We start from the raw sequence: 18,092 nt of genomic DNA, 5'->3' as shown, positions 1-18,092 counted from the left end.
TCTTTACCTCTCGACCATTTCGAGACTCCTCGTCATGTCCGTGATCTTATCCGAGACTCCGAACTGAAGGAAATATGCCCTAGAGGCAATTATAAAGTTATTATTTATTTCCTTATTTCATGATAAATGTTTATTATTCATGCTAGAATTGTATTAACCGGAGACATAATACATGTGTGAATACATATACAAACAGAGTGTCACTAGTATGCCTCTACTTGACTAGCTCATTAATCAAAGATGGTTATGTTTCCTAACCATAGACAAAGAGTTGTTATTTGATTAATGGGATCCCATCATTGGATGAATGATCTGATTGACTTGACCCATTCCGTGAGCTTAGCACCCGATCGTTTAGTATGTTGCTATTGCTTTCTTCATGACTTATACATTTTCCTATGACTATGAGATTATGCAACTCCCGTTTACTGGAGGAACACTTTGTGTGCTACCAAACGTCACAACGTAACTGGGTGATTATAAAGGTGCTCTACAGGTGTCTCCGAAGGTACTTGTTGGGTTGGCGTATTTCGAGATTAGGATTTGTCACTCCGAATGTCGGAGAGGTATCTCTGGGCCCTCTCGGTAATACACATCATTTAAGCCTTGCAAGCCTTGCAACTAATGAGTTAGTTGCAGGATGATGTATTACGGAACGAGTAAAGAGACTTGCCGGTAACGATATTGAACTAGGTATTGAGATACCGACGATCGAATCTCGGGCAAGTAACATACCGATGACAAAGGGAACAACGTTTGTTGTTATGCGGTCTGACCGATAAAGATCTTCGTAGAATATGTAGGAGCCAATATGAGCATCCAGGTTCCGCTATTGGTTATTGACCGGAGACGTGTCTCGATCATGTCTACATTGTTCTCGAACCGTAGGGTCCGCACGCTTAAGGTTTCGATGACAGTTATATTATGAGTTTATGAGTTTTGATGTACCGAAGGAGTTCGGAGTCCCGGATGAGATCGGGGACATGACGAGGAGTCTCGAAATGGTCGAGACGTAAAGATCGATATATTGGACGACTATATTCGGACATCGGAAAGGTTCCGAGTGATTCGGGTATTTTTCGGAGTACCGGGGAGTTACGGGAATACGGGGGAAGAAGTATATGGGCCTTATTGGGCTTTAGGGGAGAGGGAGAGGCAGGCCGCGCGCCCCCCCATTAACTAGTCCGAATTGGACTAAGGGGAGGGGCGGCGCCCCCTCCTTCCTTCTCTTCCCTCTTCCCCTTCCTTGTCTCTCACTCCTAATACATGGGAGGACTCCTAGTTGGACTAGGAAAAGGGGAATCCTACTCCCGGTGGGAGTAGGACTCCCCTAGGGCGTGCCATAGAGAGGGCCGGCCCTCCCCTCCTCCACTCCTTTATATACGGGGGCAGGGAGCACCCCATAGACACACAAGTTGGTCATCGTGATCGTTCCTTAGCCGTGTGGGGTGCCCCCCTCCACCATATTCCACCTCGATCATATTATAGCAGCGCTTAGGCGAAGCCCTGCGACGGTAGAACATCAAGATCGTCACCACGCTGTCGTGCTGACGGAACTCATCCCCGAAGCTTTGCTGGATCGGAGCCCGGGGAGCGTCATCGAGCTGTACGTGTGCCAAGAACTCGGAGGTGCCGGAGTAATGGTGCTTGGATCGGTTGGACCGGGAAGACGTACGACTACTTCCTCTACGTTGCGTCAACGCTTCCGCTTCGGTCTACGAAGGTACGTAGACAACACCCTCCCCTCTCGTTGCTATGCATCACCATGATCTTGCGTGTGCGTAGGAATTTTTTGAAATTACTACGTTCCCCAACACGAACAACATTCGGTCACCAAATCACATAACTCATATAATACAAAATCGTCATCGAACGTTAAGCGTGCGCACCCTACGGGTTCGAGAACTATGTAGACATGACTGAGACACCTCTCCGGTCAATAACCAATAACGGAACCTGGATGCTTATATTGGCTCCTACATATCCTACGAAGATCTTTATCAGTCGAACTGTTATGACAACATACGTTATTCCCTTGTCTATCGGTATTGTACTTGCTCGAGATTCGATCGTCAGTATGTTCATACTGAAGGAAATATGCCCTAGAGGCAATAATAAAGTTATTATTTATTTCCTTATATCATGATAAATGTTTATTATTCATGCTAGAATTGTATTAACCGGAACATAATACATGTGTGAATACATAGACAAACAGAGTGTCGCTAGTATGCCTCTACTTGACTAGCTCATTAATCAAAGATGGTTATGTTTCCTAACCATGAACAAAGAGTTGTTATTTGATTAACGGGATCACATCATTAGATGAATGATCTGATTGAGATGACCCATTCCATTAGCTTAGCACCCGACCTTTTAGTATGTTGCTATTGCTTTCTTCATGACTTATACATGTTCCTATGACTATGAGATTATGCAACTCCCGTTTGCCGGAGGAACACTTTGTGTGCTACCAAACGTCACAAGTAACTGGGTGATTATAAAGGAGCTCTACAGGTGTCTCCAAAGGTACATGTTGGGTTGGCGTATTTCGAGATTAGGATTTGTCACTCCGATTGTCGGAGAGGTATCTCTGGGCCCTCTCGGTAATGCACATCACATAAGCCTTGCAAGCATTGCAACTAATGAGTTAGTTGCGAGATGATGTATTACGGAACGAGTAAAGAGACTTGCCGGTAACGAGATTGAACTAGGTATTGAGATACCGACGATCGAATCTCGGGCAAGTAACATACCGATGACAAAGGGAACAACGTATGTTGTTATGCGGTCTGACCGATAAAGATCTTCGTAGAATATGTAGGAGCCAATATGGGCATCCAGGTCCCGCTATTGGAATTTGACCGGAGACGTGTCTCGGTCATGTCTACATTGTTCTCGAACCATAGGGTCTGCACGCTTAACGTTACGATGATAGTTTCATTATGAGTTTATGCATTTTGATGTACCGAAGTTTGTTCGGAGTCCCAGATGTGATCACAGACATGACGAGGAGTCTCGAAATGGTCACGACATAAAGATTGATATATTGGACGACTATATTCGGACACCGGAAGTGTTCCGTAGAAGTTTCGGATAAAACCGGAGTACCGGGGGGTTACCGGAACCCCCCCGGGGGTTAATGGGCCTTATGGCCTAGAGTGGAGAAGAGGAGGGGCGGCCAGGGCTGGCCGCGCCCCCCTCCTCTAGTCCGAATTGGACAAGGAGGGGGGGGGGGGCGGCGCCCCCTTTCCTTCCTCCCCTCTCTCCCTTCCTTCCCCCTCTCCTACTTGGACAAGGAAAAGGAGGGAGTCCTACTCCCGGTAGGAGTAGGACTCCTCCCTGGCGCGCCCCTCCTGGCCGGCCGCCCCTCCCCCTTGCTCCTTTATATACGGGGGCAGGGGGGCACCTCTAGACACACAAGTTGATCCTCGTGATCGTTCCTTAGCCGTGTGCGGTGCCCCCCTCCACCATATTCCACCTCGGTCATATTGTAGCGGTGCTTAGGCGAAGCCCTGCGATAGTAGAACATCAAGATCGTCACCACGCCGTCGTGCTGACGGAACTCCTCCCTGACGCTTTGCTGGATCGGAGCCCGGGGATCGTCATCGAGCTTAACGTGTGCCAAGACTCGAGGCCGGTATGGCTGGATAGGGACGTGAACGTGCGACTACATCAACCGCGTTGATATAAAGCTTCCGCTTGCGGTCTACGAGGGTACATAGACAACACTCTCCCCTCTCGTTGCTATGCATCACCATGATCTTGCGTGTGCATAGGAATTTTTTTGATATTACTACGTTCCCCAACAGTGGCATCCGAGCCTGGTTTTATGCATAGATATCATATGCACGAGTAGAACACAAGTGAGTTGTGGGCGATATAAGTCATATTGCTTACCAGCATGTCATACTTTGGTTCGGCGGTATTGTTGGATGAAGCGGCCTGGACCGACATTACGCGTACGCTTACGTGAGACTGGTTCTACCGACGTGCTTTGCACACAGGTGGCTGGCGGGTGTCAGTTTCTCCAACTTTAGTTGAACCGAGTGTGGCTACGCCTGGTCCTTGCGAAGGTTAAAACAGCACCAACTTGACAAACTATCATTGTGGTTTTGATGCGTAGGTAATATTGGTTCTTGCTAAGCCCGTAGCAGCCACATAAAATTTGCAGCAACAAAGTAGAGGACGTCTAACTTGTTTTTGCAGGCCATGTTGTGATGTGATATGGTCAAGACATGATGCTAAATTTTATTGTATGAGATGATCATGTTTTGTAACCGAGTTACCGGCAACTGGCAGGAGCCATATGGTTGTCGCTTTATTGTATGCAATGCAATCGCCCTGTAATGCTTTACTTTATCACTAACCGGTAGGAATAGTCGTAGAAGAATAAGATTGGCGAGACGACAACGATGCTGATCAAGGTGTCGCGCCGGTGACGATGGTGATCATGACGGTGCTTCGAAGATGGAGATCACAAGCACAAGATGATGATGGCTATATCATATCACTTATATTGATTGCATGTGATGTTTATCTTTTATGCATCTTATCTTGCTTTGATTGATGGTAGCATTTTAAGATGATCCCTCACTAATTATCAAGAAGTGTTCTCCCTGATTATGCACCGTCGTGAAAGTTGTTCGTGCTGAGACACCACATGATGATCGGGTGTGATAGGCTCTACGTTCAAATACAACGGGTGCAAAACAGTTGCCAAGCATATACAGATATGGCCTCGGAACACGGAGACCGAAAGGTCGAGCATGAATCATATAGTAGATATGATCAACATAGTGATGTTCACCAATGAAACTACTCCATCTCACGTGATGATCGGACATGGTTTAGTTGATTTGGATCACGTAATCACTTAGAGGATTAGAGGGATGTCTATCTAAGTGGGAGTTCTTAAGTAATATGATTAATTGAACTTAAATTTATCATGAACTTAGTACCTGATAGTATCTTGCTTGTTTATGTTTGATTGTAGATAGATGGCCCGTGCTGTTGTTCCGTTGAATTTTAATGCGTTCCTTGAGAAAGCGAAGTTGAAAGATGATGGTAGCAATTACACGGACTGGGTCCGTAACCTGAGGATTATCCTCATTGCTGCACAGAAGAATTACGTCCTGGAAGCACCGCTCGGTGCCAGGCCTGCTGCTGATGCAACTGACGACGTTAAGAACGTCTAGCAGAGCAAAGCTGATGACTACTCGATAGTTCAATGTGCCATGCTTTACGGCTTAGAATCGGGTCTTCAACGATGTTTTGAATGTCATGGAGCATATGAGATGTTCAAGGAGTTGGAGTTAATATTTCAAGCAAATGCCCGAATTGATAGATATGAAGTCTCCAATAAGTTTTATAGCTGCAAGATGGAGGAGAACAGTTCTGTCAATGAGCATATACTCAAAATGTCTGGGTATAATAATCACTTGATTCAATTGGGAGTTAATCTTCCGGATGATTGCGTCATTGACAGAATTCTTCAATCACTTCCACCTAGCTACAAGAGCTTCGTGATGAATTGTAACATACAAGGGATGGATAAGACAATTCCCGAGCTCTTCGCAATGCTAAAAGCTGCGGAGGTAGAAATCAAGAAGGAGCATCAAGTGTTGATGGTCAATAAGACCACTGGTTTCAAGAAAAGGGGCAAAGGGAAGAGGAAGCGGAACTTCAAGAAGAACAGCAAGCAAGTTGCTGCTCAGGAGAAGAAACCCAAATCAGGACCTAAGCCCGAAACTGAGTGCTTCTACTGCAAGCAGACTGGTCACTAGAAGCGGAACTGCCCAAAGTATTTGGCGGATAAGAAGGATGGCAAGGTGAACAAAGGTATATGTGATATACATGTTATTGATGTGTACCTTACTAATGCTCGCAGTAGCACCTAGGTATTTGATACTAGTTCTGTTGCTCATATTTGCAACTCGAAACAGGGACTACGGATTAAGCGAAGATTGGCTAAGGACGAGGTGACGATGCGCGTGGGAAATGGTTCCAAAGTCGATGTGATCGCGGTCGGCACGCTACCTCTACATCTACCTTCGAGATTAGTATTAGACCTAAATAATTGTTATTTGGTGCCAGCGTTGAGCATGAACATTATATCTGGATCTTGTTTGATGCAAGACGGTTATTCATTTAAATCAGAGAATAATGGTTGTTCTATTTATATGAGTAATATCTTTTATGGTCATGCACCCTTAAAGAGTGGTCTGTTCTTATTAAATCTCGATAGTAGTGAAACACATATTCATAATGTTGAAGCCAAAAGATGCAGAGTTGATAATGATAGTGCAACTTATGTGTGGCACTGCCGTTTAGGTCATATCGGTGTAAAGCGCATGAAGAAACTCCATACTGATGGGCTTTTGGAACCACTTGATTATGAATCACTTGGTACTTGCGAACCGTGCCTCATGGGCAAGATGACCAAAACACCGTTCTCCGGTACTATGGAGAGAGCAACAGATTTGTTGGAAATCATACATATAGATGTATGTGGTCAGATGAATATTGAGGCTCGTGGCGGATATCGTTATTTTCTCACCTTCACAGAGGATTTAAGCAGATATGGGTATATCTACTTAATGAAACACAAGTCTGAAACATTTGAAAAGTTCAAAGAATTTCAGAGTGAAGTGGAAAATCATCGTAACAAGAAAATAAAGTTTCTACGATCTGATCATGGAGGAGAATATTTGAGTTACGAGTTTGGTGTACATTTGAAACAATGCGGAATAGTTTCGCAACTCACGCCACCCGGAACACCACAACATAATGGTGTGTCCGAACGTCGTAATCGTACTTTACTTGATATGGTGCGATCTATGATGTCTCTTACAGATTTATCGCTATTGTTTTGGGTTATGCTTAGAGACGGCCGCATTCACGTTAAATAGGGCACCATCGAAATCCGTTCAGACGACGCCTTATGAATTGTGGTTTGGCAAGAAACCAAAGTTGTCGTTTCTGAAAGTTTGGGGCTGCGATGCTTATGTGAAAAAGCTTCAACCTGATAAGCTCGAACCCAAATGGGAGAAATGTGTCTTCATAGGATATCCAAAGGAAACTATTGGATACACCTTCTATCACAAATCCGAAGGCAAGACTTTTGTTGCTAAATTTGGAAACTTTCTAGAGAAGGAATTTCTCTCGAAAGAAGTGAGTGGGAGGAAAGTAGAACTTGATGAGGTAATTGTACCTGCTCCCTTATTGGAAAGTAGTTCATCACAGAAACCGGTTTCTGCGACACCTACACCAATTAGTGAGGAAGTTGATGATGATGATCATGAAACTTCAGATCAAGTTACTACTGAGCCTCGTAGATCAACCAGAGTAAGATCCGCACCAGAGTGGTATGGCAATCCTGTTCTAGAAGTCATGCTACTAGATCATGATTAACCTACGAACTATGAAGAAGCGATGGTGAGCCCAGATTCCGCAAAATGGCTTGAAGCCATGAAATCTGAGATGGACTTTGGTTGACTTGCCCGATGATCGGCAAGCAATTGAGAATAAATAGATCTTCAAGAAGAAGACTGATGCTGACGGTAATGTTACTGTCTACAAAGCTCGACTTGTCGCAAAAGGTTTTCGACAAGTTCAAGGGATTGACTACGATGAGACCTTCTCACCCGTAGCGATGCTTAAGTCTGTGCGAATCATGTTAGCAATTGCCGCATTTTATGATTATGAAATTTGGCAGATGGATATCAAAACCGCATTCCTGAATGGATTTCTGGAAGAAGAGTTGTATATGATGCAACCAGAAGGTTTTGTCGATCCAAAGGGAGCTAACAAAGTGTGCAAGCTCCAGCGATCCATTTATGGACTGGTGCAAGCCTCTCGGAGTTGGAATAAACGCTTTGATAGTGTGATCAAAGCATTTGGGTTTGTACAGACTTTTGGAGAAGCCTGTATTTACAAGAAAGTGAGTGGGAGCTCTGTAGCATTTCTGATATTATATGTGGATGACATATTACTAATCGGAAATGATATAGAATTTCTGGATAGCATAAAGGGATACTTGAATAAAAGTTTTTCAATGAAAGACCTCGGTGAAGGTGCTTACATATTGGGCATTAAGATCTATAGAGATAGATCAAAGTTCACAAAGCACTTACCTTGACAAATTTTGAAGAAGTTCAAAATGGATCAGGCTAAGAAAGGATTCTTGCCTGTGTTACAAGGTGTGAAGTTGAGTAAGAGTCAATGTCCGACCATTGCAGAAGATAGAGAGAAAATGAAAGATGTTCCCTATGCTTCAGCCATAGGCTCTATCATGTATGCAATGCTGTGTACCAGACCTGATGTGTGTCTTGCTATAAGTCTAGCAGGGAGGTACCAAAGTAATCCAGGAGTGGATCACTGGACAGCGGATATGTTTCTCGTATATGGAGGTGACAAAGAGCTTATCGTAAATGGTTACATTGATGCAAGCTTTGACACTGATCCGGATTCTAAATCGCAAACCGGATATGTGTTTACATTAAACGGTGGAGCTGTAAGTTGGTGCAGTTCTAAACAAAGCGTTGTGGCGGGATCTACATGTGAAGCGGAGTACATAGCTGCTTCGGAAGCAGCAAACGAAGTAGTCTGGATGAAGGACTTCATATCCGATCTAGGTGTCATACCTAGTGCATCGGGTCCAATGAAAATCTTTTGTGACAATATCGGTGCCATTGCTTTGGAAAGGAATCCAGATTTCACAAAAGAACCAAGCACATCAAGAGACGCTTCAATTCCACCCGGGATCTAGTCCAGGTGGGAGACATAGAGATTTGCAAGATACCTACGGATCTGAATGTAGCAGACCCGTTGACTAAGCCTCTTCCACGAGCAAAACATGATCAGCACCAAGGCTCCATGGGTGTTAGAATCATAACTGTGTAATCTAGATTATTGACTCTAGTGCAAGTGGGAGACTGAAGGAAATATGCCCTAGAGGCAATAATAAAGTTATTATTTATTTCCTTATATCATGATAAATGTTTATTATTCATGCTAGAATTGTATTAAACGGAAACATAATACATGTGTGAATACATAGACAAACAGAGTGTCACTAGTATGCCTCTACTTGACTAGCTCGTTAATCAAAGATGGTTATGTTTCCTAACCATGAACAAAGAGTTGTTATTTGATTAACGGGATCACATCATTAGATGAATGATCTGATTGACATGACCCATTCCATTAGCTTAGCACCCGATCGTTTAGTATGTTGCTATTGCTTTCTTCATGACTTATACATGTTCCTATGACTATGAGATTATGCAACTCCCGTTTGCCGGAGGAACACTTTGTGTGCTACCAAACGTCACAACGTAACTGGGTGATTATAAAGGAGCTCTACAGGTGTCTCCGAAGGTACATGTTGGGTTGGCGTATTTCGAGATTAGGATTTGTCACTTCGATTGTCGGAGAGGTATCTCTGGGCCCTCTCGGTAATGCACATCACATAAGCCTTGCAAGCATTGCAACTAATGAGTTAATTGCGAGATGATTTATTACAGAACGAGTAAAGAGACTTGCCGGTAACGATATTGAACTAGGTATTGAGATACCGACGATCGAATCTCGGGCAAGTAACATACAGATGACAAAGGGAACAATGTATGTTGTTATGCGGTCTGAACGATAAAGATCTTCATAGAATATGTAGGAGCCAATATGGGCATCCAGGTCCCGCTATTGGTTATTGACCGAAGACGTGTCTCGGTCATGTCTACATTGTTCTCGAACCGTAGGGTCCGCACGCTTAACGTTACGATGACAGTTTCATTATGAGTTTATGCATTTTGATGTACCGAAGTTTGTTCGGAGTCCCGGATGTGATCACGGACATGACGAGGAGTCTCGAAATGGTCGAGACATAAACATTGATATATTGGACGACTATATTCGGACACCGAAAGTGTTCCGGAGAAGTTTCGGATAAAACCGGAGTACCGGGGGTTACCGGAACCCCCCAGGGGTTAATGGGCCTTATGGGCCTAGAGTGGAGAAGAGGAGGGGCGGCCAGGGCTGGCCGCGGGCCCCCTCCCCCTCTAGTCCGAATTGGACAAGGAGGGGGGGCAGCGCCCCCTTTCCTTCCTCCCCTCTCTCCCTTCCTTCCCCCTCTCCTACTTGGACAAGGAAAAGGAGAGAGTCCTACTCCCGTTAGGAGTAGGACTCCTCCCTGGCGCGCCCCTCCTGGCCGGCCGCCCCTCCCCCTTGCTCCTTTATATACGGGGGCAGGGGGGCACCTCTAGACACACAAGTTGATCCTCGTGATCGTTCCTTAGCCGTGTGCGGTGCCCCCTCCACCATATTCCACCTCGGTCATATTGTAGAGGTGCTTAGGCGAAGCCCTGCGACAGTAGAACATCAAGATCGTCACCACGCCGTCGTGCTGACGGAACTCCTCCCCGATGCTTTGCTAGATCGGAGCCCGGGGATCGTCATCGAGCTTAACGTGTGCCAAGAACTCGGAGGCGCCGGAGTAACGGTGCTTGGATCGGTCGGATCGTGAAGACGTACGACTACATCAACCGCGTTGATATAATGCTTCCACTTTCGGTCTACGAGGGTACGTAGACAACACTCTCCCCTCTCGTTGCTATGCATCACCATGATCTTGCGTGTGCGTAGGAATTTTTTTGAAATTACTACGTTCCCCAACACATACATAGTTGAATCTCATTACCGACAAGTCTCTTTACTCGTTTTGTAATACATCATCCTGCAACTAACTCATTAGTCAGTTTGCTTGCAAGGCTTCTTATGATCCGAGAGGGCCCGGTGATACCTCTCCGATACTCAGAGTGACAAATCCTAATCTCGATCTATGCTAACCCAACAAACACCTTCGGAAATACCTGTAGAGCATCTTTATAATCACCCAGTTACGTTGTGATGTTTGATAGCACACAAGGTATTCCTCCAGTATCTAGGAGTTGCATAATCTCATAGTCGAAGGAATATGTATTTGACATGAAGAAAGCAATAGCAATAAAATTGCACGATCATAATGCTAAGCTAACGGATGGGTCTTGTCCATCACATCATTCTCCTAATGATGTGATCCCGTTATCAAATAACAACACATGTCCATGGTTAGGAAACCTTAACCATCTTTGATCAACGATCTAGTCTAGTAGAGGCTTACTAGGGGCATGGTATTTGTCTATGTATTCACACATGTATTTAAGTTTCCAATCAATACAATTCCAGCATTGATAATAAACCTTTATCATGAATAAGCAAATATAAAGTTACAACTTTATTATTGCCTCTAGGGCATATTTCCTTCAGTCTCCCACTTGCATTAGAGTCAATAATCTAGTTCACATCGCCATGTGATTTAACACCAATAGTTCACATCGCCATGTGACCAACACCCAAAGGGTTTACTAGAGTCAATAATCTAGTTGACATCGCCATGTGATTAACACCCAAAGAGTACTAAGGTGTGATCATGTTTTTCTTGTGAGAGAAGTTTAGTCAATGGGTCTGTCACATTCAGATCCGTATATTTGCAAATTTCTATGTCTATAATGCTCTGCATGGTGCTACTCTAGCTAACTGCTGCCACTATCAATATGTATTCAGACTGAGACTCTGAGTCATCCGAATTGGTGTCGAAGCTTGCATCGGTGTAACGCTTTACGACGAACTCTTTATCACCTCCATAACCGAGAAATATTTCCTTAGTCCTCTAAGGATAATTGTGACCGTTGTTTAGTGATCTACTCCTGGATAACTATTGTACCCCCTTGCCAAACTCATGGCAAGGTACACAACAGGTTTGGTACACAACATGGCATACTTTATAGAACCTATGGCTGAGGCATAGGGAATGACTTGCATTCTCTCTCTATCTTCTGCCGTGGTCGGTCTTTGAATCTTACTCAACTTCACACCTTAATATACAGGCTAGAACTCCTTCTTTGACTGGTCTATTTTGAACTCCTTCAAAATCTTGTCAAGGTATGTACTCATTGAAAATCTTATCAAGCATCTTGATCTATCTCCATAGATTTTGATGCCCAATATGTAAGAAGCTTCATCGAGGTCTTTCATTGAAATTTTTTTATTCAAGTATCCTTTTATGCTATCCAGAAATTCTATTTCATTTCCAATCAGCAATATGTCATCCACATATTATATCATAAATGCTACAGAGCTCCCGCTCTCTTTCTTGTAAATACAGGCTTCATCATAAGTCTGTATAAAACCATATGCTTTGATCACCTCATCAAAGCGTATATTCCAACTCCGAGATGCTTGCACCAGTCCATAGATGGATTGCTGGAGCTTGCACACTTTGTTAGCACCTTTAGGGATGACAAAACCTTCTGATTGCATCATATACAACTCTTCTTTGAGATATCCGTTAAGGAATGCAGTTTTGATATCCATTTGCCTGATTTCATAATGTGGCAATTGCTAACATGATTCAGACGGACTTAAGCATCGCTACAGGTGAGAAAGTCTCATCATAGTCAACTCCTTGAACTTATCAAAAACCTTTTACGACAAGTCGAGCTTTCTGGACAGTAACATTACCATCAGCGTCAGGCTTCCTCTTGAAGATCTGTTTATTCTCTATGGCTTGCCGATCATCGGGCAAGTCCACCAAAGTCCACACTTTGTTCTCATACATGGATCATGTCTCAGGTTTCATGGCCTCAAGCCATCTGTCGGAATTTGGGCTCATCATAGCTTCTTCATAGTTCGTAGGTTCTCCATGGTCTAATAACATGACTTCTAGGACAGGATTACCATACCACTCTGGTGCGGAACGTGCTTTGACCTATGAAGTCCAGTAGTAACTTGATCCGAAGTTTCATGATCATCATCATTAGTTTCCTCTCTAGTTGGTGTAGGCATCACGGGAATGGATTTCACTGATGTGCTACTCTCCAATTCGAGAGAAGGTACAATTACCTTATCAAGTTCTACTTTCCACCCTCTCACTTCTTTCGAGAGAAACTCCTTCTCTAGAAATGATCCATTCTTAGCAACAAAGACCTTGCCTTTGGATCTATGGTAGAAGGTGTACCCAATAGTTTCTTTAGGGTATCCTACGAAGACGCACTTCTCCGATTTGGGTTTGAGCTTATCAGGCTGAAGCCTTTTGACATAAGTGTTGTAACCCCAAACTTTAAGAAACGACAGCTTAGGTGTCCTGCCAAACCATAGTTCATACGATGTCGTCTCAACGGATTTATACGGTGCCCTATTTAACGTGAATGTGGCTGTCTCTAATGCATAACCCCAAAACGATAGTCGTAAATCGGTAAGAGACATCATAGAACGCACCATATCTAATAAAGTATGGTAACGACATTCGGACACATCATTACGCTGTGGTGTTCCAGGTGGCGTGAGTTGTGAAACTATTCCACATTGTTTTAAATGAAGGCAAAACTCGTAACTCAAATATTCGCCTCCATGATCAGATCGTAGAAACTTTATTTTCTTGTTACGATGATTCTCCACTTCACTCTGAAATTCTTTGAACTTTTCAAATGTTTCAGACTTGTGTTTCGTCAAGCAGATATACCCATATCTGCTCAAATTATCTGTGAAGGTCAGAAAATAACGATACCCGCCACGTGCCTCAACACTCATTGGACCACATACATCGGTATGTATTATTTCCAATAATTCATTGGCTCGCTCCATTGTTCCGGAGAACGGAGTTTTAGTCATCTTTCCCATAAGGCATGGTTCGCAAGCATCAAATGATTCATAATCAAGTGATTCCAAAAATTCATCCGCATGGAGATTCTTCATGCGTTTTACACCAATATGACCTAAACGGTAGTGCCACAAATATATTGCACTGTCATTATCAACTTTGCATCTTTTGGCATCAATATTATGAATATATGTATCACTAAGATCGAGATTCAATAAACCATTTACATTGGGTGTATGACCATATAAGGTTTTACTCATGTAAACAGAACAACAATTATTCTCTGACTTAAATGAATAACCGTATCGCAATAAACATGATCCAATCATATTCATGCTCAACGCAAACACCAAGAAACATTCATTTAGGTTCAACACTAATCCCGAAGGCAGAGGGAGTGTGCGATGGTGATCTTATCAACCTTGGAATTACTTCCAACACACATTGTCACCTTGCTCTTAACTTATCTCTCTTCATTTCGCAACTCCTATTTCGAGTTACTAATCTTAGCGACTGAATCGGTATCAAATACCCTGGGGTTACTATGAATACTAGTAAATTACACATCAATAACATGTATATCAAATATACCTTTGTTCACTTTGCCATCTTTCTTGTCCGCCAAGTATTTGGGGCAGTTCCGCTTCAAGTGACCATTTCCTTTGCAATAGAGGCACTCAGTTTCAGGCTTGGGTCCAGCTTTGGACTTCTTCATGGGAGCGGAACTTGCCCTTTTTCTTGGAACTAGTGGCCTTGTTAACCATCAACACTTGATGCTCTTTCTTGATTTCTACCTTTGCCGATTTCAGCATCGCGAAGAGCTCGAGAATCTTATTCGTTATCCCTTGCACATTATAGTTTATCACGAAGTTCTAGTAGCTTGGTGATAGTGACTAGAGAACTCTGTCAATCACTATCTTATCTGGAAGATTAACTCCCACTTGATTCAAGTGATTGTAGTACCTGGACATTCTGAGCACATGCTAACTGGTTGAGCTATTCTCCTCCATCTTGTAGGCAAAGTACTTGTCAAAGGTCTCATACCTCTCGACACGGGCATGAGTCTGAAATACTAATTTCAGCTCTTGGAACATCTCATATGCTCTGTGGTGTTTCAAAACATTTTTGAAGTCCCGGTTCTAAGCCGAAAGCATGGCACATTAAACTATCAAGTAGTCATCATTACGAGCTTGCCAAACGTTCATAACGTCTGCAGCTGCTCCTGCAATAGGTCTGTCACATAGCGGTGCATCAAGGACATAATTCTTCTGTGCAGCAATGAGGATAATCCTCATATCACAGACCAAGTCTGCATCATTGCTACTATCATCTTTCAACTTATTTTTCTCTAGGAACATATCAAAAATAAACGGGGAGCTACATCGCGAGCTATTGATCTATGACATAATTCGCAAATACTATCAGGACTAAGTTCATGATAAATTAAGTTCAATTAATCAAATTACTTAAGAACTCCCACTTAAATAGACATCCCTCAAGTCAGTTAAGTGATACGTGATCCAAATCAACTAACCCATGTCTGGTCATCACGTGAGATGGGGTAGTCATCTATGGTGAACATCTCTATGTTGATCATATCTACTATATGATTCATGTTCGACCTTTCGTTCTCCAGTGTTCCGAGGCCATGTATGTACATGCTAGGCTAGTCAAGTTTAACCCAAGTATTCTGCATGTGTAAAATTGTCTTACACCCGTTGTATGTGAATGTAGAGTCTATCATACCCGATCATCACGTGGTGTCTCGAAACGACAAACTTCCGCAATGGTGCGTACTCGGGGAGAACACTTATATCTTGAAATTTAGTGAAGGGATCATCTTATAATGCTACCGTCGCTCTAAGAAAAATAAGATGCATAAAAGATAAACATCACATGCAATCAATATGTGACATGATATGGCCATCATCATCTCGTGCTATTGATCTCCATCTCCAAAGCATGATCATGATCTCCATCGTCACCGGCTCGACACCTTGATCTCCATCGTAGCGTCGTGGTCGTCTCGCCAAATATTGCTTCTAGAACTATTGCTAACTCAGAGCGATAAAGTAAAGCAATTACACGGCGTATGCATTTCATACAATAAAGAGACAACCATACGACTCCTGCCGGTTGCCAGATATCTTACAAAACATGATCATCTCATACAATAACATATATCACATCATGCCTTGACCATATCACATCACAACATGCCCTGCAAAAACAAGTTAGACGTCCTCTACTTTGTTGTTGCAAGTTTTACGTGGCTGCAACGGGCTTCTAGCAAGAATCGTTCTTACCTACGCATCAAACTACAACGGTGTTTCATCAAGTTTGTTGTTTTAACCTTCTTCAAGGACCAGCCGTAGTCAAATTTGATTCAACTAAAGTAGGAGAAATAGACACCCGCCAACCACATTTATGCAAAACTAGTTGCATGTCTGTCGGTGGAACCGGTCTCATTTGCATGGACATGTAAGGTTGGTCCGGGCCGCTTCATCCCACAATACCGTTGAATCAAAAGACGTTGGTGGTAAGCAGTATGACTATCACCGCCCACAACTCTTTGTGTTTTACTCGTGCATATCATCTACGCATAGAGTTGGCTCGGAAGCCACTGTTGGGAAGCGTAGCATGGAAAACAAAAAAAATTCTATGCTCACGCAATGATCTATCCATAGAGATGCATAGTAACGAGGGGAAGAGTGTGTCTACGTACCCTCGTAGACTGTCTTGGCGCTCCACTGATCGATTATCGAACATACAGCACCTCCGAGTTCTGCACACGTTTAGCTCGGTGACATCCCTCGCCTTCTTGATCTAGCAAGGTGTCGAGGTAGTAGATGAGTTCCGTCAGCATGACAGCATGGTGACGGTGATGGTGAAGTGATCCTCGTAGGGCTTCGCCTAAGCACTGCGAGTATATGACCGGGTGTAAACTGTGGAGGGGGGCGCTGCACATGACTAACAATTGATGTTGTATGTTCTAGGCGCCCCCTCCCCAAATATATATAGGTGGGACGAGAGGAGACGCAGCCAGGGGGCGCCCCAAGTAGGATCCGAATCCTACTTAGGGTTTCCCCAAGTAGGATCTGAATCCTACTTGGGGTTTCCCCAAGTGGCGCCCCCCTTTCCTTTTTTCACCGGAAAAGAAAGGGAAGGGGGAAGAGAGAAAGGAAGGGGGGCGAACCCCCCTTTTTCCTTCTCCAATTCAGCCACATGCCTAAGGGGGTGCCCCACCCCTTGTGGGCTGGTGTGCTCCCCTCTTATGGCCCATATGGCCCATATCTTCCCCCCGCGGGTTCCGGTAACCTCCCCGATACTCTGATAAATACCCGATACACTCCGGAACACTTCCGGTGTTTGAATACTATCATCCTATATATTAATCTTTACCTCTCGGCCATTTCGAGACTCCTCGTCATGTCGATGATCTCATCCGGGACTCTGAACAACATTCGGTCTCCAAATCACATAACTCATATAATACAAAATCGTCATCGAACGTTAAGCATGCGGACCCTATGGGTTCGAGAACTATTTAGACATGACCGAGACACCTCTCCGGTCAATAAGCAATAGCGGAACCTGGATGCTCATATTGGCGCCTACATATTCTACGAAGATCTTTATCGGTCGAACCGTTATGAAAACATATGTTATTCCCTTTGTCTATTGGTATGTTATTTTCCCGAGATTCGATCGTCGGTATCTTCAGACCTAGTTCAATCTCATTGCTGGCAAGTCTCTTTACTTGTCCCGTAATACATCATCCTGGAACTAACTCATTTTTCACTTTGCTTGAAAGGCTTCTTATGATGTGTATTACCGAGAGGGCCCAGAGATACCTCTCCGATACTCGGAGTAACAAATCCTAATCTCAATCTATGCCAACTCAACAAACACCTTTAGAGATACCCGTAGAGCATCTTTATAATCACCCAGTTACATTGTGATGTTTGATAGCACACAAGGTATTACTTCGGTATCCGGGAGTTGCATAATCTCATAGTCGAAGTAATATGTATTTGACATGAAGAAAGCAATAGCAATAAAACTGAAGATCATATTGCTAAGCTAACGGATGGGTCTTTCCATCACATCATTCTCCTAATGATGTGATCTCGTTATCAAATGACAACACAAGTCCATGGTTAGGAAACCTTGACCATCTTTGATCGAGCTAGTCTAGTAGAGGCTTACTAGGGACACGGTATTTGTTTATGTATTCACACATGTATTTAAGTTTCCGATCAATACAGTTCTAGCATGAATAATAAAACTTTATCATGAATAAGGAAATATAAAATAACAACTTTATTATTGCCTCTAGGGCATATTTCTTTCAATATAAACATGCACACGTACTACGGGAGGTGCTCCAACG

Source organism: Triticum aestivum, chromosome 7A (genome assembly GCF_018294505.1).
Source record: "Triticum aestivum cultivar Chinese Spring chromosome 7A, IWGSC CS RefSeq v2.1, whole genome shotgun sequence".
Classification (NCBI taxonomy): Eukaryota; Viridiplantae; Streptophyta; class Magnoliopsida; order Poales; family Poaceae; genus Triticum; species Triticum aestivum.
The sequence above is the reverse complement of the archived record's forward strand: the minus strand, read 5'-3'. Positions refer to the sequence as shown.